This window comes from Eulemur rufifrons, chromosome 16 (genome assembly GCF_041146395.1).
Source record: "Eulemur rufifrons isolate Redbay chromosome 16, OSU_ERuf_1, whole genome shotgun sequence".
NCBI classification, from domain to species: Eukaryota; Metazoa; Chordata; class Mammalia; order Primates; family Lemuridae; genus Eulemur; species Eulemur rufifrons.
This window is the reverse complement of record NC_090998.1, coordinates 24,952,654-24,969,668: the sequence shown is the minus strand read 5'-3', so window position 1 is coordinate 24,969,668 and position 17,015 is coordinate 24,952,654. Positions and strand designations below refer to the sequence as shown.

At 42.4% G+C, this 17,015-nt stretch overlaps 1 pseudogene; it reads right to left on the bottom strand.

Moving 5' to 3' along the window:
- Positions 1-12,793: 12,793 nt before the first annotated feature.
- Positions 12,794-13,549, bottom strand: LOC138397249 (large ribosomal subunit protein uL30-like 1 pseudogene; annotated as a pseudogene).
- Between the last annotated feature and the right edge of the window lie 3,466 nt (positions 13,550-17,015).

Below are 17,015 nucleotides of genomic sequence, written 5' to 3'. Positions count from 1 at the left end.
GATCTCCATGGCTTAACTAATGACTCCAGCACAATCCCCTGCTTCTGATCGTGGAAGTGGGGGCAGTGGAGGTGGCATGATTTACAATAAAACAGCCTTCAGCATAGCCAGTCTAGCACAATGCTTTAGGACAATGTACCTTCAGGTCAAGCAAGACAGTTTTCTGATGCATACAAAGCCCACAGGGTGGCTGAGACCTGGGGTGGCCTTAGTCCTCAACTTTTTGAGCCAACATGCAATGCGGTCAAGTCTGCAGTGGACGGAAAATTTCCCTCCTTTGCCTTCTCTTTCTCCTCTTCAAAGCCCCTGGGTCCTTTTACTCCTTTGACTCTGGGGTTGATGACCTCACCCCTCATTGTTTGGTCAACTGGTAGACTAGCTGTGGGAGCTGGAGATGGAGGGGTTTAAAATCACGTGGTTGGAGAATGAAGGTAGAGGCTGTTAGAGGGACTTCAGAGCGAACTGTCAAAAAGATGTAAGCCCTTTCTCCATGCAAATTTTAACTCTCAGCTAGTACACAGTAGGCAGATCATTCTATTTAAAGGTCATTTTATTTACTGCCTCACCTTGAATCACATTATAAAAGGTTTCCTCGTTTACTTTTGTTTGGGACTACAGAGAGCATTTAAAAAACATTTAGGCCGGGTGCGGTGGCTCACTCCTGTAATCCTAGCACTCTGGGAGGCCAAGGTGGGTGGTTCGCTCGAGGTCAGGAGTTTGAGACCAGCCTGAGCAAGAGGGAGACCCCATCTCTACTAAAAATAAAAAGAAATTATATGGACAACTAAAATATATATAGAAAAAATTAGCCGGGCATGGTGGCGCATGCCTGTAGTCCCAGCTACTCGGGAGGCTGAGGCAGGAGGATTGCTTGAGCCCAGGAGTTTGAGGTTGCTGTGAGCTAGGCTGATGCCATGGCACTCTAGCCTGGGCAACAGAGTGAGACTCTGTCTCAAAAAAAAACAAACAAACAAACAAACAAAAAAAACATTTAATCTCAGAGATAGCCTGGCTGGAACTCTTACTTAGGCCCTGAAAGGAGCCCAAGGGTCTGGTGGCCCAAGTTGGAATTGTGTTATTCTGACACAAAGCAGAGAAAACATGGATTTCAGGTCAATTCTCAAGTTTTTTTTGTTTTTTTTTTTACTTTTATGCAATGGGGGGAAAACAGCAAGAAAAATGGTATTAAGTTTAAGCATGGCCATGCTTTCTACATCAAGTAGTAGTGCTCTGGTAGACTCAGGGGAGTCTTGCCGCTGGGAGAACTAGGAGAAGGGCCATTCATATTTATCGTGCAGCTGTGACCTGGCACGCATTGTGTTCCGGGTTTATATCTGCTACATCACGAATCCCGACAACAACCCTGTAGGGTAGCTGATACCATTCTCACCTGAGCAATGAATAACACCTTCTGAGAGGAGGGTGACTTGTCCAAGGTCTGACAGCTAGTAGGTATTAGAGTCCCAATTTCTCTAACTGGAAAGGTGATTCTTTCCTTGTTTCCAAAAACATTTATTTAATCAACACCTATTTTTGAGCCTCTGCTGCGTGCCAGGTACCGTGTGAGGTGGAGAACACGACCATGAATAAACACACTCCCTGCCCCATGGAGCTCGCAGGCTAATAGGTGCTGGGCAGGTGGCATGTGTTAAGTGTGAGGGACGATCACCGTGGGGACACAGATGAGGGGCACCTGGCTGAGTCTTTTGGGCTCGGAGGCATCAATCCAGAGAAAGTAAATCTACAAGAGCTTGAAAACAGCACTTCTCAAATTTCACTGTAAATACGAATCGCTGTTCGTATTTACTGTTAAATACGAACTGTTAAAATGTAGACTCCGATTCAGCAGGTCTGGGGGGAGGCCCTAGATTCTGCATTTCTAACGAGCTTCCACAAGAGGCTGCTGCTGCTGGTTCATGGGTCACACTTTTTAGTAGTCAGGGGCTCTAAAGGGCAAGAAGCGGGGAGCCAGGCAAAGAGGTGTGCCAGTGAGCATTTTCCCAGTGAGGATGCAGAATGGGCAAAGACTTGGGGAGAAAAGGATCAAGGTCAACGTGAGGGCACTGCTGTTAACCCAGCAGGCCTGGACTGTAGCGCGCGGCGGGTGGGGTAGCCCGGGAAGGGCTGGCAGCGACAGTGAACAAGCGAGTGGGAAGCCCCTCAGGCAGGGCCCTGAGCTTTGCTGAGGGGCTGTGTCTCCCCTTAACTGAGGGCCGTGAGATGCCATTAACTGTTTTAAGCTAATGAGTTCTTTTATCCCATCTGTGCTTTCCAAGAAGCACAGGGACTACAGTGTGGAAACGCATCAGAGAGTGTTTCAGCCCTGTCTGCATGTCAGCATCACCTGGGGCGCTTTGAAAAGTACCAGTGGTCACCCCCCCTCCCAGGCAATTAGGGGACGATCTCGAAGGCAGAGGTTCTGTAAGCATGGGCCCTGGATTGAAGCACCAGCATCATCTGGCAACTTGTTAGAAATGCAAATCCCCAGGCCTCATCCCAGTCTCACTGAAGCAGGAACTCTGGGAGTGGGCCCAGCAGGCTGAGGCTTAACAAGCTCCCCAGGTGGCGCGGATGCAGCTAATGTTTGAGAACCGTTGGATTAGAGAGAGAAGGGGAGAGGGAGGCACTACTTTACTAATCAGGAAGCAGAGAGATGATGATGTGGGCGCAGAGCACACATCAAGTTTCATTAACCTCAGTGATCAAGAGAGAACATCACCTTGATAGAATTCCCGTAGTGTCTCAAAGTGGGGAGGTCAGAATGCTGGTTAGTCATGGGGCACCTTCAGGGTGGGAGTTAGTGACATTTTGGCAGAAATTGGTCTAATTTATAAAGTAGGTAAGTTTCTATATTATGGATTGAATTTTTTCCTCCCAAATTCGTATGTTGAAGACCTAACCCCCCACGTGATGGTATTTGGCGATCAGGCCTTTGGGAGGGAATTAGGTTTAGATGAGGGCATGGGGGTGGAGCCCTTATAAGAAGAGACACCAGAGCGCTCTCTCTCTTTCTGCCCCTCTCCTCCTGCCTCTACCTCTTTCTCTCCCTCCCCTACCTCCAACTGCTACCATCTGCAGGCCGCGAAGAGAGCCCTCACCAGGAACAGACCATGCTGGAACCTTACTGGACTTCTAGCCTCTAGAACTGTGAGAAGATAAATTGCTGTTGTTTAAGCCACGCAGTCCCCGGTACTTTGAAATGGCAGCCTGAGCTAAGGCACTCTGGAACGGTAAGTGGTCTTGGTGGGACACATGGTTCTCTGTGGAGTTACTGTTAAGTTAATTTGTCTGTGGTCTTGTCTTGGAACACCTGAGTCTGAATGAGTTGCAGCTGTAACAAACTGAGCTTAGGTAGCTTGTGTTGCAAGTTACCAGTTTGGAAATTGCGGCTTTTGTTTTATTTTTTAGTATCCTAATCTAAGGCAGTGATACTGGTAATGGACACTTAAAACTTATAAATAGGGTTGCCAGGTAAACGACAGAACACTCAGTTAAATTTGAATTTCAAATAAACAGCAAACACTTTTTTAGTATAAGTATGTGCCGAATCGTGCATGGAATATACTTATACTAAAAAAATGATTCATTGTTTACCTGAAATTCAAATTCAACTCGGTGTCCTGTATTTTTATTTGCTAAACTGCCACCCTAACCATCTATTACTGTAGATAGAAGAATATTTGTTGAATGAGTAATGTGGTTGATCAGATACATGCAGTGAGAGGGAGAGATGAGTCAGTGGTGTCTTTCAGGTTCCTGGCTTGGAAAACTGGGCAAATCTTGGTATCCTTCAGGAAAATAAGGGACACTGGAGGACAAGTACATGGAGGGGGAAGGGCAAAGTGAATTGCATTTTGGACGTGTTGAGGCTAAGTTCTCCCTGGAACATATAGATAGATATGACCAGTGGGCTGCTGGATGTGGGGGTCTGGAGCTAAGATCAGGATGGAATCATAGATCCACGAGTCACTGGCGACTGGGTGGCAGTGAGGCCATAGGAGTGGAGGAGACCACAGAAAATGGAGCAAATGGAAAGGAGGCCGAGGAGGAAGGGGGAAGGCATCTCAACATTTGAATGGCCAGAGGGTTAAAAGCCAGGCGTGAGATGCCACAGAGGCTGAGGGAGGACGTGGTCTGCAGTGACAAATATTCCAGAGAAGTGAACCCTGGAGGCTGCAAGGAGGTCACTGGTGACCTTGATGAGAAGCACTTCTGTGGAGGCGGGGAGACGTGAAGCAAATTGGAAGAAAGGAAGTGGAAACAGGAAGCTGGGGAGCGTGGGCAAGTTTCACAGAAACCCAACTGCGAAGGCGAGGGTGGTTGCTGGAAGAGGCCATGGGGCCCAAGGATGATGGTTTTTCAACGGGAGTAAATAGCAGAGGTTTAAATGCCCAAGGGAGGGGGTTAGAAAAGAGGGAGATGTTGAAGGTGCAAGAGGGGGGTACAGACTGAGGTGCCTGAGATGTTGGGGGAGCCCAGGGGAAGGGGTCATTGGACGAGGGAGCCCCCTTCCCTGTTGGCAGGAGGGAGGGTGGGGGCAGGGCTGTAGGAGCAGGTGAGCTGCAGGTTGGGTGCAAGGAGATCGAGCCATGGCAGGAGCTCTGTGCCTAGATCCTCTCCCCTAAAGAACTCTCTTCCCTTGTGACCTGTTTGTGCCCGTTACACTTACAGTATTTAATAATGTAAACTGAAGGAGTTAAGTTTAAAATAAAATCATTTTTATGAAAGCTAAACTTAGGAAATCTTTTAAAAGGTGAATTGCTACTTTTTTATTTTTTTCTTTTTTGGTCAAAGTAGGTGTGGGCAAAATAAGTGTAAAAGTTTGAATTTAAAAACTCCACAACCAAAAATATAGTAGAATTTTGCAGTCATTGCTTCACCTAAAGAAACATCTCAAATGATAAATCATTGCCATGATTTTTACAGAACTCCAATTTATGGGTCCTCTCCAGAACTGGGGGAAATCAGTATTTGTTTCCTAAGCTCTACCCAGTCCACGGCATTTTAGTAATAGCAGCCCCAATGGACTAAGGACAGGAGACTGGAAAAGACTGAAGTGGATGAGGAGAAACAATAATGCTGTTCACTGGCTTGGTGGTGGAAGACTGAGTTTTTGCAGACCTGCGATTTTCTCTAGTGAGGTTTGGCATCTGAGTGTAGGAGTGGTGTCACTGGAGAGGTCAACTGATCCTGGGCTGGGATTTTGGGGAGTAAGTGAGGCCGCGAAGATAATGAGGCCAGGGAGTTGAGAACATTGACAAAGAATAAGTGATACATAAATGATAGCCTTAGAGGAGAAGTGTGGGTAGGAAAAGAAGTAAAGACTGTGTGTGTGTGTGTGTGTGTGTGTGTGGATGTATGAAGGTGTTAAGTAAGGAAACATGACTGGAATCAGAGGAGTGTTGGTCTTACGAAGATAAAGAATGGGAGGAAGGATTTTTTCCTTGCTCATGTTAGCAAAAAGAGAGGAAAATCTCTCTCTAGAGCAGCAGTTCTTAATTTCAGGGTTTGGGGTAGGATATGGATTTTGCACACTCCCTCCCCAGAAGATATCTGGCAATATCTGCAGACACTTTGGGCTGTCACAATTGGGGGTTGCTACTGGCATCTAGTGGATAGAGGCCAGGAATGCTCCTGAATATCTAACAGTGCACAGGACAGACTCCCACAACAAAGAATTACCCAGCCCAGAATGTCAGTAGTGCCCAGGTAGAGAAACCCTGCTCTAGAAAGTGCGTCACTGTAATCTGAAAACTACGAAATACACTTTTCAATGGAAACGTTACCCAGGAGTTTTAAATGTGCCTGGCTTGGGAACCCCAGTTTCTCAGCACAGTTTACACTGCTACGAAAGTGAGTGTGAAGGTCTCCAAGAGGGCAGGCAGATTTTAGAGCCCCCTGGAAAGGTGGTGGTTGTGACTGGAGCCTTCAAGCCACCCACCATGGCCTGGTGCCAGATGCCACCTCTGTGTAGCAGACGGCCTCCCACGGCCCCTGCCTCTGCTGCGTGGTGTGGGACACTCCTTCCATCTCTAGAGCAAAGATGCCCTCTTATTTGCCTTGGAGGCAACTCCCCACCTCCCTCCTTAAAATGTCCTCTTTCTATTTATACAAGTTGGGATTGTTTTCATAGCTGCCACAGATAATATTAGTCAACTTTGTAGCTACACCCTTATCCTGTTGGTTTTTTCCTTGTTATTTATAGACCAGTCATCTAAATCTAATGATAAAACAGAATGGATTTTTTAGTTGGTTTTTCTGAAAAGGCTAGCAAATTTTCTTTTTGTGTTCTAAAAATACATAGACAATTTATCTTATTTTGCTACAGAGGGAGGGTCATTGTCTGATTGCTCATTAGATGTTATATTTGGAAAACTGTCTCTGTATTCTCAACTGTGGGGAAATTCTACTATTGCCAAGATCACACAGAATAAGAAGGCTCAACGAGTCTAGGTCAAATGGACCTAATACCAGGCACCAGCTAGAGCAAGCAATAGTGCTCAGACGTAGCAGCAGGTGGTGTATCAGAAGCACCCAGAGGGCCTGTCGAAGTTGCTCGGTCCCACATGCAGAGTTTCTGATTCAGGGGCCTGGGGTGGTGTCCAAGAATTTGCATTTCTGACAAGCTCCCAGGTGATGCTAATTTACTTGTCCCAGGACCACATATTGAGAATCACTGGGGTTTTTACATCTATTTTAAATGAATTCTGTTTGTGTGCTACGTTATATTTAAGAAATGAGCTCTTTATGTTTCAGCATCACATAGTGTGTTATTCTGTAGGAGAAAGACTAGGTTTAGTTCTTTTAATGGGTGTTCCCATGAACACATCCGAGAGTGGCAAACATTAAGCATTTAAGATGTTCTGCAACGTTGCATGTTCAGAGCAACTGTTGGTATGATTTTTAATGACTCGATTTCTGTGACCTCTTGAAAAGAAGCAGTTTAATAATAAAGGCTGACCAAAACTGTATCTATGTAAACATGTAAGAATCTAGAGTTAAAAGAAGCAGACTCGAGGCAGTAGGCCTAAGCAGCCATGAGTCCTCATTTGTATAAAATACCAGGTAGACATCCTATTAATAATGACATCCCTTTTTTGGCTTAGTTATTCAGTCTTTTTAATCATTTTGGTTTAAAATAATCACTAAAAATTGGGTAGTGCTCTAGAATTCCCTTTCTCCTCTACTTTTCGAATTTTCATTCCTAGTTGAGAATTTGATGATATTGTTAGTTTTTTTTAAAAAAAAAATTCTTATTTTTTAACCTTTAAAAGTTAAACATTTTGTGGAGACCAAATTCCACAAGACAGATAAGATGTAGAATAAACTAAAGTTGACTGACATTTTCCAGAGAACTGACAGCAATGTTATAAATGATCATTCTATGGGAAAGATGGGAGACCTGTTTCAATAATACTGTTTCATACAAATCTAATTTCCTAGTATTTAATAGGAACAATGTGACAAAAAGGGAGCTGTGGCCAAATCAATTTAGGAAATGATGGATTCATCAGTGAAATAATTTCTGGGAGGGTTTCTCAGTAAGTTTAATGTATGAACTCAGTATGAATCTGCAGCTATGACTGTTTTTCAACGTGGCATGTTCGGGGAATTCCGCTTTAATTAACATGTTTTTGGAAGTGCTTTCAAGGACAGGATGACAAATAGATTTCATCTGATATGTCACTTCATTTGATTGTGAATGGTTGCCTGAAGCTCTGTGTTGAGAAGGGTTCTGCAGCCCATTTGGGTTTAACCAAAAAAAAGTGTGATTTCTTTGGCCATGTCTGTCAGGGCTGTGGAGAAAATGTGACACAAGTGCCATATACTTGCTATCCCTCTTCTAGATGTCAAGAGGGATACTTCTTTTTTCTGTCTCCCATTTCTTTTTACGTAGTTGTATAAATGAGCCTCTTATATTTCCAATGCTGAACTGAGTTATGATTTGTAAGTACAGTTTCTATACTACATATTTCAAGAGATTCCTAAGGTTTTCAAAATTCATTTCACTAAGCTCTTTAAAAGTTTTAAATATATTTTTCCCCAAATAAATAGAACATGTGCTTCAGCAACCGAGATGGAAATAGATACCAAAAGCAGAGGCAACAAAAGCAAAAATAGACAAACGGGACTACATCAAACTTTAAACCTTCTATGCGTCAAATGAAGTAATAATCAGTGGAGTGAAAAGGCAACCTATGGAATGTAAGAAAATATTTGAAAATCATGTATATGATGACGTTTTAATATCCAGAATATATACATTAAAAAAACTCCTGCAACTCAACAAAAACCCAAATAACTTGATTAAAAATGAGCAGAGGACTTGAATAGATAATTCTCCAAAGAAGACATACAAATGACCAACAAGCATATGAAGGACCTCCAACATCACTGATCATTAGAGAAATGTAAATCAAAACCACAATGAAATATCACCTTAAACCCATTAGGATGGCCACTATGCAAAAAAACAGATGAAACAATGTGAAAAAATTGGAACCCTTATGTGCTGTCGGTAGGAATGTAGAATGGTGTAACCACTGTGGAAAAGTTTGGAGATTCCTTAAAAAAAATTGAAAACAGAATTACCATATGATCTAACAATTCCACTTCTGGGTGTATATCCAAAAGAATTGAAAGTGGGATCTCAGAGATGTTTGCACACCCATGTTCATGGCAGCATTATTCATAACAGAGGTAGAAATAACCCAAATGTACAGCAATGGATGGATGAAGAAAATGTGGTCTTTACATACAATGGAATATTACACAGCCTCAAAAAAGGAAATTCTGTTACATGGTACAACATGGATGAACACTGAGGATACGCTAAATGAAATCCAGTCACCAAAAAAAAATATCAATACTTCATATAAGCAGAATCATACAGTATCTAAAGTATTCAATCTCATAGAAACAAAGCAGAATGATGGTTGCAAGCGGCTGGGGAGAGGGAAATGGGGAGTTGTCGTTCAGTGGGTAGAGTTTATTTTGCATGATGAAAGAGTTCTAAAGATCTGTCGCGCAACAATGTGAATATACTTAATGCTACAGAACTGTACACAACGGTTAAAATAGGAAATTTTAGGTTATGCATTTTTTACAATTTAAAAATTTTTTTTTAAAAAAGAAATTGCTGTGTGCATTGAGTTTAGGGGGTTGAAGAAAAGGTTCCAAGACCCTGAGAGAGAGAGTGCCATAATAAGTAAAAGGGTTGATCCAAATGCACGGTTAAAAGTGTGTGTATGGGCTGCTTGGGGCTGGATTCTGATTCCACCGCTTATGAGCTGAGTAACGTTGGCGAGTTATTTAACTCTTAAGCCTCAGTTTCCTCGTGTGTAAAATGGGGGGAAAGACCAGCATTTATCTTCAGAGTGGTTAAGAGGCTTAAATTAACACATGTAAATGGCTTAGGATCTGTGCCTGTCATAGTAAGAATTTAATAAAGTTAGACTTTATTCTTATTCCCTAGAAACTTCAACTCAAGAGAATACAGATTGTAGCATTGGGCAGGTTGTTCCAAAAATAAACATATTGGAATGAATTTTATAAAAAACAAAAGCCTAACAGAAAGCTAACACATCAAAATGATCCCTGAAAGATTTAGTTGTAACATAGTATATAACTCATTGATTGACGTGATCTATAAGTAGTTGGATAAATTAAAAACTTTAAAAGGAAAGTTTAAAAGTCAGAAAAGGCCAGTATTCCCCTACTATCTTATAGTTTATATAGCACTATATTTTTTTTTTTTTTTTTTTGAGACAGAGTGTCGCTTTGTTGCCCAGGCTAGAGTGAGTGCCGTGGCGTCAGCCTAGCTCACAGCAACCTCAAACGCCTGGGCTTAAGCAATCCTACTGCCTCAGCCTCCCGAGTAGCTGGGACTACAGGCATGCGCCACCATGCCCGGCTAATTTTTTTTTCTATATATATTTTAGTTGGCCAGATAATTTCTTTCTATTTTTAGTAGAGACGAGGTCTCGCTCATTGCTCAGGCTGGTCTCGAACTCCTGACCTTGAGCGATCCACCCGCCTCGGCCTCCCAGAGTGCTAGGATTACAGGTGTGAGCCACCGCGCCCGGCCAGCACTATATTTTATATTTTAAAAACTTTTCAGAAAAAGAGAAGAAAAAGTGATACACTATCCCACAATGGAAAGATCTTTTTAAACTCTTATTACACTGGCTAGGTGTGCTGGCACATGCCTGTAGTCCCAGCTACTTGGGAGGCTGAGACAGGAGGATTGCTTGAGTCCAGGAGTTCAAGGCTACAGTGAACTCTGATCATGCCACTGCACTCTAGTCTGGGTGACAGAGTGAGACTTTGTCTCAAACAAACAAACTCTATTATATTTAATTAATTTAAACAGGTACTAGTAAAAGAATAGACAACCAAATCAATTCAACAGAAGTCCCTCCCCTCCCTGCCAACCACCACTACCTCCTTCCAAAATAGGTCCCAGAATTTATAAGAACTTAATAGAGGGTAAATGTAACATTTCCAATCAGTGAGAAAAGGAAGGACTAGTCACTGAAGAGTTATGGAACAAAGGGATAATATTTTGGAAAGAAAAATAGACTTCTGTATCATTATAGACCAAAATAAATTTGAGCTAGATCAAAGACTTTAGTAGGAAACCATAAAACCACATGACACCTAGAAGAAAACTTAGGTGTGTATTTATTTGATCTTGGAGTGGAGAAGTTTTTCTTACCATAAAAGCAAACTAAGTAAGAAAATATTGACATATTTAACAGCATCAAATTAACTCTGCAGAGAACACTGAATGCAAATTTTCTTTCATTTATTAATTGATTGATTGGGATGGGATCTTGCTCTGTCGCCCAGGCTAGACTGCGGTGGCATAATCATAGCTCACTGCAACCTTAAACACCTGGGCTCAGATGACTTTCTTGTCTCAGTCTCCTGAGCAGCTGGGACTATGGGTGTGTGCTACCACAACTGGCTAATTTTTTAAAAAATGCAAACTTTCTTCATGGCAATTGAGCAATTTTTATCTGACAATTACATTTCAAGAAATTCATCCTAAACAAAATCAGAGGTGCATAGCAAATGTGTATGGAAGGATCTTAACTGGCATATTATCCATAATAGTAAAACTTTCCAAACATCCCAAATGTTCCATACTAAAGAAATATTTAAATAAATTGTTGGCTTCCTATTCTATACCCATTCCAGGCAAATCATGAAGTGGCAATAAAATGATATTTAGAAACATAACTATAAATACCATAATTGGCTAAAAGTTCTAAGTGGTTGCTCTGGAGAACAAGAATTACGGCTAAGGTGGGGACTTTTTTTTGTAATTTTATGCCTTCAAATACTATATGACTTTTAACGAATATATATGTTACTTTGTACAGTTTTATTATTTGTATTTTTTTGTATAAACAGGATTCTAACTTAAGAAAATCATTAGAGCCGGGCGTGGCTCACACCTGTAATCCTAGCACTCTGGAAGGCCGAGGTGGGTGGATTGCTTGAGCTCAGGAGTTCAAGACCAGCCTGAGCAAGAAAGAGCGAGACCCCATCTCTACTAAAAAGAGAAAGAAATTAGCCAAACAACTAAAAATAGAAAAAATTAGCCCGGCATGGTGGCACATGCCTGTAGTCCCAGCTACTCAGGAGGCTGAGGCAGGAGGATTGCTTGATCCCAGGAGCTTGAGGTTGCTGTGAGCTAGGCTGACGCCACAGCACTCTAGCCCAGGCAAGAGAGTGAGACTCTGTCTCAAAAAAAAAAAATCATTAGAATATTAAGGCCTAGGCTGGGTGTGGGGGCTCATACCTGTAATCCTAGCACTTTGGGAAGATTGATTGAGGTCAGGAGTTCGAGACCAGCCTGAGCAAGAGCAAGACCCTATCTCTACAGAAAATAGAAAAATTAGCCAGGCATAATGGTTCATGCCTGTAGTCCCAGCGCTACTCAGGAGGATAAGTCAGGAGGATTCCCTCAAACCCAGGAATTTGAGGTTGCAGTGAGCTATGGTGATGACACGGCACTCTAGCTGGGGCCAGAGAGTGAGACTCTGTCTCAAATATATATATATACATATATATATGTATGCCTGTATGCCTAGTAAAAAGATAAAGAGGATATCCAAGCACGGACTGTGGTTTTTCACTAGATGTTGAAATTGTAGGTGATTTTTACTTTCTTCTTAGCACTTATATGTATTCCTGAATTTTCAGCAATTAAAACAGAGATCTTTTATAAGCAGGAAAAAAAACAATTAAAAATAAAATATGCTACTAATGTTATTACAAGAAAATAGAATTGTCCTTTTTACTCCTGTATTAGAATTTTTTTTTTTTTTTTTTTTTTTTTGCATTTTCCTTTCTAATTGTATTTCAAATCTTCAAAACAAAGCCCTGGGAATACCCAGATTCAAGTATGCCCCTGGGCTTGGTCCACTGTTGCAGGAGTCTTAGGGATCCTCATACACATGCTTGAGGCATTCATTCACCAATGTTTAACCGCAGGATAGAAGATCTGACAAAGCAAGTTCTGACAAAGCAGGACTCCTTTCTCCATGGCATGTGATTTCAGAGGTGGCAGCAGCCAAAGTAGAAAACACTGGAATTTTTCCTTGGAACTGGACTGTGATGAGATGTTCCTGCCATGAGCATAACCGACTGTTTTTTCCCTGACCCTTCCCTTCGTTTGTGAAGATAGAGCAGAAAATAATCTTCTCTGAAGATACTTGATAATTCCAAAACCCAAAAACACATGCTCCCAGTGCACTGTGCTTTCAGATATTCTGGGTCTAGTTCAGCTGGCGATGAGCTGATTGATGCGTTCACCTCGATAGTCAGGTGAGCCCATCTCCTTGAAGAAGCCCACTTTATTCTTGGTAGCATGACGGGTCACTGAGAGTTGGAAAGGACGCAAGAACCATGAGATCTCCTGGAAACGCTTCCCCGGGAAGGCAATTTCATGAATGAGGTCTTCCAAGCAAATGACACCAAACTTCCCCAGGTGCTCTTCGATCACTGTGTTATCTGTCAGAGGGATGGTCTTATTCTTGACCTTGGCTTGTCCACGTTTCAAGATGAGTTCACGGACGGACTTCAGATTTGGAAATCCCCAGGTCACATAAGGTTCCACCATACGCAGCAATTTTAGGCTCTGCGGGGTGACTCTAACAAAGACGCCACTGAAAATTTTCTTTAGGCGAAGTCTTGCGATGGTCTTTTGCACCAGTGAACTCACCCCATTAATCCTTTGGATGCGTACAACAAAGGCCAAGGAACGTTTATCTGGCAATTCGAAGGCATGAGGTTTCACTTTTAGTCGTCTGAGACGCACCCTGTCGTGTTGCTGCCGCCAGGAATCACGTAGAAATGATTCCAGTCGCTTAAACCTGGGTCCTTTTCCTTTCCTTTGCTCTTTCTTTGCCAAAAGTACTTGCTTTGCCTGGGTGGCTTTGAGGGCTTGGTAAGCCTTCCTCTTTTTCAGGAGATTTTCTGGAACCAAAAGGATTTTTTTCCTTTCCTCTTGCTCCACCATCTTTCTAGGGTTGCAGCTACTGATGTATTAGAAATTTTTGATTATTATATAACCCGTGTGTCTGCTGTGGTCCCCCCAAACCTCATGTTGAAATTTGATCCTAGTGTTGGAGGTGGGGCTTAATGGGAGGTGTTTGCATCATGGGGGTGGAACCCTCGTGAATAGATTAATGCCTTCCCTTGCAGTGTGTGTGTAGGAGTGACTTCTCACTCTCAGTTCCTACAAGAGCTGGTTATTAAAAAAGACCCTGGCACCTCCCCGGCCAGCTCTCTTTCCTCCTCTCTCGCCATATGACCTCTGCACACACTGGCTCCCCTGTGCCTCCCACCACGAGTGGAGCAGCCTGAGGCCCTCACCAGATGCCCAGTCTCCCAGCCAGCAGAGTAGTGCGCCAAACAAACCTCTTTGCCTTATAAATTACCCAGCCTCAAATGTTCCTTTATAGCAACCCAAAACCAACTAAATGTCCATATTTTTCCCCCTAAGAATGGATATTTCGGGTACCATAATTGTGTTTCTCTTGAACTTTGCTAAATGAAATAGGAAATCTATGAGCTCCCAAATAATTTAACAATCAGCTAATTACATGCTGTTGGTCTAAATGTCTATTCTGGTAGAAGGGAAGCCTTTTGGGTAGCTGCTCAGTCAACCATTACATAGATTTTCAAGAGTTCTATTAAGTTATAAATTTATATAATTTAGGCTTCTGAGTGTGGTTTCTTAAAGAAATGAAAAATGATTTTGATATATTTACTCTCAAGGTAGGATGCAACAGAGTTCCTCCTGGGCATGAGCAAATGTGGGAAATATGGCCTAAAACTCAGCCAAGAGCTAGGAGTGTCTAAGAAACTGTAAATCCAAGGCCAGAAACACATCTGGACAAGAATTTAAGAAAACTCTTTATTGACTCTCTCTCAACACAATTACCATAAGCAGTGGGCAGAGTTCTCCATAGTAACTGGTGGCTGAGTATTAAACGAAAAAGGTGGTCATGGTTAAAATGCTGTGACATGACTTGCTACTTTTTGCCTACACCCCACCAAAAACAACCAATCACCAAACATAAAAGAGGTGAGGCTCACATACCCACAAACCTAGGAAATCAACCATAATGAATTATAAGTTTTCCATTGTCCCTTCTGCACATATTCCCATTCCTTCCTCTGGCTCCACACTCGCTGTCTGGTTCTTGGTTATTTCCAACATCTTTTCCCCTTCAATGATGACTTTAAAGTTCATTTTAATTTATTTGATCAGAACTAAAATGTTATAAAGAGGGGAAAACAAGTAGTAGGTTCTGCCTCCATCCTGAGACCCTCTGCTCCCTACTCCACCTTCTTAGTGACACAGGAAAGCGACTCTCAATGCTGGGAGCCACTTGAAATCCAAGCGGGTCCTTGGCTTCAAGCGAGAAAGAATTCAGGAGCAAGCCGACAATATAAAGTGAAAGCAAGACTTATTCTGAAAGTATGGAAAATCTACTGCAGAGACAGAATAGAAGCTAATCCTCCCCACGGAGGAGAACTGGCCCCCACAGTATCTTGGGTCCCTTTGTTTAAGTAATACCTTAATTATACGCTAAATAAAGGGAGAAATATTCATGATATTTCTTGGGAAGCAGTGGTGTTTTCCTGGAGTTAAGGTGATGCCCTCCTTTTGACTATGTATGATCAAACAGGAAGTGTCATGGTGTCAGGTGTATGATGGGAATGGGATGTTTCCTCAGTAGCATTTGTGGTAATGAAGTGTATGATGATGCTGTAAGGTCAAGAAGTGGTGGATTTCTCTGCCATCTGGGTTCTAACGGGTTGGAATGTGTCCTGCCTCCGTCTTGTTTTGATCAGGGTAGTTTGAAACTTTGTTTTGAGACTTCCCGACTCAGTTAAACTAATGCCCACAAAATTAAGCAATGCCCAAAGCAGTGCCTGCCAGTTCCCCGTCTCACTAAGAAGAGCCCTAGAATGAGAGGTCTGTGGACATGCCCATTTGTTGTTTGTGAATGGCAAGATCGGTCGGTGGTTCTCAAAGTGTGGTCCCCAGACCAGAAGCCTCAGTAGCACCTGGCCACTTACTGGAAATGCAAATTCTCGAGCTTCAAGTCAGAACTGAATCAGAAACTCTGGGGGTGGGGCCCTGAAATCTGTGTTTTAACAAGTCCTCCAGGAGATTGAGGCAATTAAATTGGAGAACCACCAGTCTGGAAGAATAGAAGAGTCTAACATATTTGGGGGATTCTTCACAAGCAAAGTTAAAGCCTGACCTCCCCTACACTCTCTAAGTACTTTGCACATACCTGTAAAGTGGCAAGGGTCAAGTTCTACAGTTACTGCTTTCCTTGTCTTTCCATTGAACTGTTTCTGTCACTTTTTCATTTATCTCTGAGTGCATAGCACAGGATGGATGAGTGCTTAAATTGAAACAAATGGTGTCGTTTACTAGGAACCATTTGAACTTTCTTTAAAAATGCTTTATAGATCTCTTCCTTAGCAAACTCGATTGCTCACTTCTTTGTGCTGTTCGCTACACCTTCCCTAATACCTGACCTCTTCGTATTCACACTTTCCCACAGGTTATGAATTTCTACTGTTATCTGGGTTAAACTTTTGGAAAACTTAAATGACTTACACTACTTTATATATTTGTTTGATATATAGTTTCAGGAATTCTTATTAACTTGATGAAGCTTCTATATGACATTAATTCCCAACATTTGTCACACTGTAGATCTTATAAATTAATATACAAAGATCATTGTTACAATTGCTAAGTGCCAGATGACATGATAAGCACTTTATGTAACCCAGTTTAATCTTCACTCAAGCTCTGCAAGGTTAAGTATTCCTAAGTCTACTTTACAAATGAAAAAACTGAGGCTCAGAAAGCTTAAGTCTGCTGTCCAGCTCAGGTTTCTGTTCCATCCTCAAACTCACATACCCAACTATCTACTAGACATCTCTTGGACAAACACAATTTGTCCAGAACTATTGAATCTTCTATCCCAGTGCTGTTCCTCTTGGTACAATTCTTACCTTCTTGAACAGCACTGCAGTCCAGACACCCGAGCCAGAACCTTGAGTTGTTATTCACTGCTTTGGCTTCAACATTTCCCCAGTCCAATTAGTTCTCAAGTTCTTGCAGCCCTACCTCTGTAATACTATCTCTTGGGTCTGTGTCCTTCTCTTCATCCTCACCTTGGTCCAGGCTCTCCCAGTCTCCCACCAGGTTTACTGCAGTAAGCTCTGTGGGGGACACTGCTGTGGCCTGCTGCCATCTGCCAGGGGTGGGAACCTGCGGCCTCAAGTGAAATGTGGCCTTCTAGGTCCTTACATGCAACCTTTTGACAGAATCCAAATTTTACAGAACAAATCCTTTTATTAAGATTAAAAGGGGTGCAGCAGAGAAAGCTTTTTTTGCCTCGTTTCGTGCTTAAAAAAGAACAATCTTGAAATCAGAGGGCGGCAGCAGTAAACCCAGGGAGAGGACA